The 6,865-nt window shown below is 37.5% G+C and overlaps 1 pseudogene; it reads left to right on the top strand.

The window, feature by feature from the left end:
• Positions 1-1,888: 1,888 nt before the first annotated feature.
• LOC126712873 (uncharacterized) lies at positions 1,889-6,538 on the top strand (annotated as a pseudogene).
• The last annotated feature ends 327 nt before the right edge of the window (positions 6,539-6,865 follow it).

Consider the following 6,865-nt stretch of genomic DNA (forward strand, 5'->3'; position numbering starts at 1 on the left):
CAAGCTTGATTGCATTCATATCCGTGTTTTTCTCTTTTTTGAAAAACTATTTTTAAGCAATCTTGATAGCTTCTCGATAGCTCTCAATAGATAGCTTATCTATCGAGACCTTTCAGCTTCTTTTTATCGTATTCTTGATAGCTCTTAATAGCTAGTTCGATCAATCGAGAAACTTTCTGTCTCTTCGATAGCTACCTCGATCCATCGAGATTCCTTGTGTTGAAAACCTTTTGGTTGATCCTCAATAGCTCCTCGTTAGCTAGCTCGACAGCTGAAACACACGTTTTAAACTTCGACAGCTGCTCGACAGCTCTCGATTGATCGAGATTTATGAGATTTCTATATAAGGAGCCATCGCGATTTCAGATTTCACACCCTCGATCTCTCTTGATAGTTCTCAAGCTTTTCACCTTCCAAACTCACTTTTCTCTCTCTAATCACTTGGTATGACCTCTCTACCTCTCATTCTTCATGCATTTAAATCTAGGTTTTGGGTGGTTTGAAAATTTTTGGGGTTTTTCAAAATTGATGAAGGTTTTGTGAAAATTTTTAGATGGGTGTTGCTTAAATGAGCTTAAAACCTCATGCATTGCATCACACTTGCATTGTAACAATGTTTCATGCATTTAGATGTGTGTTTACTTTGCTGCTAGGCTGTGTGCTGGTAGGTTTGGATTGGGCTGAGCCCATGATATGTTTAAATTTGCATGTCACATGTTCATGCATTTTCATGCATACATACCTTCCTGTTTCTATCATTTGATATTACAACTGCTTGGTACTCTTTTAATTGTCTCCCTCTCTTTCTTTCTTTCTCTCCCTCTTACATTGTTGCGTCATGGCACCTAAGTGTAAGTCTATTCTGTCCTGGAACCCTCTTCATTCTAGGGCATCTTCTTCTTCTTCTTCTCCTTCTGACCCCACTCCCTATCACATTTAGTTCCATGTTGAGAAGGTCAAATCGGACTTCTTTAAGAACTTTTCACGACGCAACAGTCATTCGGAACGCCAAGTCGTTTTGTCAGACTTCTCTGACACTAACCTGCCCACTATCATCTGCAGTAGGGGTTGGGAGTCACTCTGTGGCACCCCGGTCACATGCCCTTCCATGATCATATAGGAGTTCTACTCCAATATGCATGGATTTGATTACTTTATACCCTAGTTTTCTACTCACATTCGGGGTATACGCATGGTAGGTACTCTAGAGATTGTCTCCAAGGTACTACACATGCCTAAGGTAGCGCATCCTGACTACCCTAGCTATCAGCGTCTAAGGACAGTGACCAAGGATGAACTCTCATCTCTGTTTTGTGAGACACCTTCTTCATGGGGTGACTGTCGAAACACCTTATGCTCGGCCTTAGCTAAAGGTCCGAGATTCCTAAACATTGTGATGACATTTATTCTTTATCTATCGTCTCACTATAACACTATTATAGAGCCTCGTGCTCGATTTTTGTTATCTCTCATTGGGGGTTTCACTATTGATTTCCCTTCACACTTTATACTCTCCCTTATAGATATCTATAAGGACACGACGACTCGTGATAAGCTCATTTTTCCTTTCGCTATCATGAGACTCCTTCGCCACATTTCTGTTTCCTATCCTAAGTCTCCCCATTTCTCGTATATGTGTGCCATTGACGCCGCTACCGTTAAGTGGAGTTTTGCACAGCTTCACTCGAGGTAGCCCTAGAGGTAAACGGCCGCACCTCCAGATTCAACCACTCCACCCACCTCTGCTCCTTCTTCTTCAGCGGGTGGAATGACACTTGAGGCCATCATGGCATAGCTTGTGCGCATGGATGCTCACCTTGACACTCTTAGCAATGAGTTGTGTTAAGTGAACGCCCGTGTCAGTCGTATTGCACGACGATGGGCTGTGATGGGTGGTTTCACAGTGGCTTCCTCTCCTTCTCCTGAGGCTTCTAAGGATGAGAGTGATGATGGCTTTGGCAGTGCTGATGATGCTGAGGATGATGATGATGGCTCGACAAGTGATGATGAGATGTCTACTTGATGTACTTACCCCTTTGTCACTCGTGACAAAAAGGGGAGTAGTTTTGAGATAAGAGTAGTCATACTCATAAGGGGAGGGTTAGTTTAGGAGATAGGGGGAGTGTATATTGAGGGATGTATTGAGGACTTGTATGTATCTTTTTCTTTTCTCTCTATTTCAGATACATTACATCTTGTATATTGGTCTTGTGACCATTTTGACATACATTGTACTTATATTTGCTTTATATATATTGATGTATGTTGTTTCACCTATCTCTCCATGTGTTGTTTCTTTTCTATCTTTATACACATGTTTCTTATATAATGTATGCAATCTATTATTTTTGTTTAACACTAAGATGCTTTGATGAGTTTTGTTTAAAGTGTTTCAAAAATACAGGTTGTCAAAGTCTATTTACCATAAACTCTCTTCTTGCAAAGTTTTTCAAGAGTTTGTGTTAGGATAGATTTTATTATATTAAACAAGTGAGTATGGGTTAAGTGATTTATGACTTCTCTCATATGTTCATTTCTTTGTTGTGGTTTTGTTGCGGATTGCTAAAGGGGGAGATTATTAGGACATATGTGATTGAAGTTAGGAACGTATGTCAACATTTTATGTAATTTGCTAATCCTTTGACAAAACGCACTTTACTTGTAATTGGGTAGATCTAGGATGTGTTTAATGCTTTAAGAAACAAGGTTTCAAGTTCAAGTGTTAAAGCCATGCAAGTCTGTCCAAGAATCAAGTGAAAAAGTGCAAGATTTTAAAACTTGACAGCTAGCTCAACAGCTAGCATCTATCGAGATTTAAAAGCCGCTGAAGCCCGTGGCTCGACAGCTAGCTCGATAGATGGCTATCTATCGAGGTTTATGAAGTTCAGTTTTTCAAGATGATTTTCATCAAATCTGTGAATGTATGTTTAGGCTTTCTTTTCTCACAACCTTAAACATATATAAGGATTATTTTAAGGGCCGTAAAAGGTTACAGAAGTTGCATAAGAGCACAATTCCATAGTGTGAAGAAAGGTGTGACCGGAAACCTAGATTTGCCCTAGTTCTTCTTTCTCTTGAAGAAGCTGCTATGTTTGTACACCATAGGGTTTTGTTTCGTAAACAAATCATCATGTCAATTTATTTTTCGCTGCATACTTTATTTAATTGGTGATTTGTTTGTGTTGCCACGTACAATTGCATGTTAATTTGATTAATTAATAAATTTGGCTAATTAATCAATTAATTCATCATAAGGGGTCAATATGTTTTTGGCCTATCGTTGTGTTAGATACTAAGCCTGCTCTAAATGCCAATACACAAATCCATGTCATTTTGGGTCACCCTTTCTTAGCCACATCCAATGCTTTGATCAATTGTTGGAGTAGTGTAATGAAGATTTCTTTTGGAAATATGACCATTGAGCTTAATATCTTCCACATAAGTAAACAAGTTCTAGACAATAAGGATATTTGTGAGGTTGACATGATTGAGAGTCTAGTCCATGATACTTTCTAACAATCGAGTTATGAGGATCCTCTAGAGGCTTGCTTAAATATTTTGCAATTTTGATATTGAACAATCAATTGAAGAGGTCAATGCATTGTTAGTTTTTGTTCCTCTCTTAGTATTGATAGTCGGCAACCAAAAGTGATCCCTCTTCCACTTTCTTCATCCCCACCCCTATCTGCTGTGGAACCACCAAAGTTGGAGTTGAAACCATTACCTGACACACTTAAGTATGCCTTTTTAGGTTCTTCTGAGAACTTACTTGTCATTATAGCTTCATATTTGGATAACCTTAGGGAACGCCAATTGATAAGTGTACTTCAAGAGCATAAGGAAGCTATAGGTTGTTTAATTGCTGATATCAAAGGTATTAGTCTATCTATGGTTATGCATAGAATTCACTTGGAAGAGAACGCTAAAACTTCACGTGAACTGCAAAGATGTCTAAACCCTATTATGCAAGAGGTAGTGAGAGCTGAAATTTTTAAGCTTTTGGATGTGGGTATTATTTACCCAATTTCTTAGAGTAATTGGGTGAGTCCAATTCAAGTTGTACCAAAGAAATCTAGCATAACAGTTGTGAAGAATGAGGATGATCAGTTAGTCCTAACTCATGTGCAAATGGGATGGAGAGTATGCATTCATTATCGTAAGTTGAATGCCATGACAAGAAAAGATCATTTTTCGATTCCTTTTATAGACCAAATGTTGGAAAGGTTAGATGGTCATGCTTATTATTGTTTTCTTGATGGATATTTTGGATATAATCAAATTTCCATTGCACCAGAAGATCAAGAAAAGACTACCTTCACATGCCCCTATGGAACATTTTCCTACCGTCGCATGCCACTTGGTTTATTTAATGATCCTGGTACATTTCAGAGGTGCATGATTAGTATTTTTTTTTTATATGATGGGAAGATTTGGAGGTATTTATGGATGACTTTTCAGTATTTGGGTCCACTTTTGAAGAATGTTTGTACCACCTATCCTTAGTGTTAGTGCAGTGTAAGGAGAAGAATCTTGTTCTTAATTGGGAGAAATATCATTTTATGGTGAGAAAGGGAATTGTTCTTGGGCATGTCATATCAAAAAGTGGTATTAAGGTTGATAAGGCTAAGATTGATTTGATCTCTATCCTTCCACCTCCTAGATCTGTTAAGGAAATTAGATCATTTTTAGGTCATGCAGGATTCTATCGAAGGTTCATCAAGGATTTTAGTAAAATCTCAAGGCCCTTATGCAACTTACTTGCCAAAGATGCCCCATTTTGTGTTTGATAATGAGTGTCTCCATGCATTTAAGAGACTAAAAACTGAGTTGACTTCTACACCAATCATTCAACCACCTGATTGGAAAGTTCCTTTTGAGATTATGTGTGATGCCTCTGATTATGCAATTGGTGCTGTTTTAGGACAGCGGGTTGAAAAGGTTCCCCATGTGATTTATTATGCAAGTAGGACTTTAAAATGAACTACTCTACAATAGAAAAGGAGTTGTTAGCAATTGTTTTTGCCTTGGATAAATTTAGGTCCTATTTGTTGGGGTTTAAGGTCTTAATTTATTCGGATTATGCTGCATTGAAGTATCTTTTCTCCAAAAAAGATGCTAAAGCTCGACTTATCTGATGGATTTTATTGCTACAAGAATTTGATCTTGAGATTGGGGACAAGAAGGGATCTGAAAATGTAGTAGCTAACCATTTGTCTAGATTAATCATTGAGCACATTGATGACAATTTACCTATTCTTAAATCTTTCCCTGATGAGTAGTTGTTGCATGTATCCTAGAGACCTTGGTATGCTGATATTGCAAACTATCTTGTCACTAATCAAATGTCTTCGCATTGGACTAAACAAGATAGGTCTAAATTTCTTACTGAGGTTAAGTACTTCTTTTGGGATGATCAATACTTGTTTAAGTACTATTCTGATCAAATAATTAGGAGATGCATATCTGAGAGTGACTAACAAAATGTTATATCCTTTTGCCATGATCATGCTTATGGAGGCCACTATAGTTCAAGAAATACTGCTGCCAAGATTTTGCAATGTGGATTTCATTGGCCTTCCATTTTTTGTGATTACCGTGCATATTGTTCAGCCTGTGAGAGATGCCAAAAGTTGGGGAGTATTGCAAAAAGAAATATGATGCCATTGAAACCTATTTTGATTGTTGAGGTATTTGATGTTTGGGGTATTGATTTCATGGGTCCTTTTCCTATTTCCTTTGGTAACTTATACATCCTTGTTGCTGTTGATTATGTTTCTAAGTGGATTGAGGCCATTGCATGTAGAACTAATGATCACAAGGTTGTAGTCAAGTTTTTGAGAGAGAATGTATTTGCACGGCTTGGTACACCACATGCCATTATTAGTGATGGAAGAAAGCTCTTTTGCAATAGAGTTTTTGAGCAACTAATGAAGAAATATGGCATCACTCATAAGGTTGCAACGCCTTATCACTCATGGACAAGTGGTCAAGTAGAGATATCTAATAGGGAAATCAAAAGAATATTGGAGAAAACAGTTAACCCTACTTGGAAAGGTTGGTCTTTAGGACTCAATGATGCATTGTAGGCAGACCATACAGCATTTAAGACTCCCATTGGAATGTCTCCCTATCGAATTGTGTATGGTAAGGCTTGTCACCTCCTTGTTGAGTTAAAGCATAGAGCTTATTGGGCTATTAAGCAGTTAAATTTTGATCTTGACAAAGCAGGTGCTGAAAGGAGACTCCAACTTAATGAGTTAGAGGAAATTCACAATGATGCATACAATTGTGCCAAATCGTATAAGGATCGGATGAAAAGGATTCATGATAAAAACATCTTGAGAAAATCATTTGAACCTGGTCAGAAAGTTCTTCTTTATAATTCTTGTTTGCATCTCTTCCCAGGTAAGTTACGATCTCGATGGTTTGGTCCATTCATAGTTCACACTATTTATACCATGGTGCTATTGAGATTGAGAATCCTAAAAATGGTGATATGTTCAAAGTGAATGGCCAACGTTTGAAACCATTTTTATAACTTGAGCCTCCAGAAGTTGAAGAAGTCCTCTTGCATGATCCTGTTTATCAGGATTGATCCTAGTTGTGTTTCTCAGGTTTGCATTTTTTTTTCTTCCTTTTGTTTATTTTGTGCTTCTAGATTAGACTTTGTATTTATTTTCTTTTTTAGTTGTATTCTCTTTTGTTCTAGCTAATGTTTGGCAGAAATTAAAATTTATAACAATCAGCTTGATCGGGTATGTCTCCTCCTTCTCCTTACCTTACTTTTCCTACTTGATTCTCATGTTGCATATTCATATTTTGCTCTCATTTCATTCAAGACATATATTTGAAAGTATCATTTTTA

The sequence above is a fragment of the Quercus robur genome, chromosome 1 (assembly GCF_932294415.1).
Source record: "Quercus robur chromosome 1, dhQueRobu3.1, whole genome shotgun sequence".
Lineage (NCBI taxonomy): Eukaryota > Viridiplantae > Streptophyta > Magnoliopsida > Fagales > Fagaceae > Quercus > Quercus robur.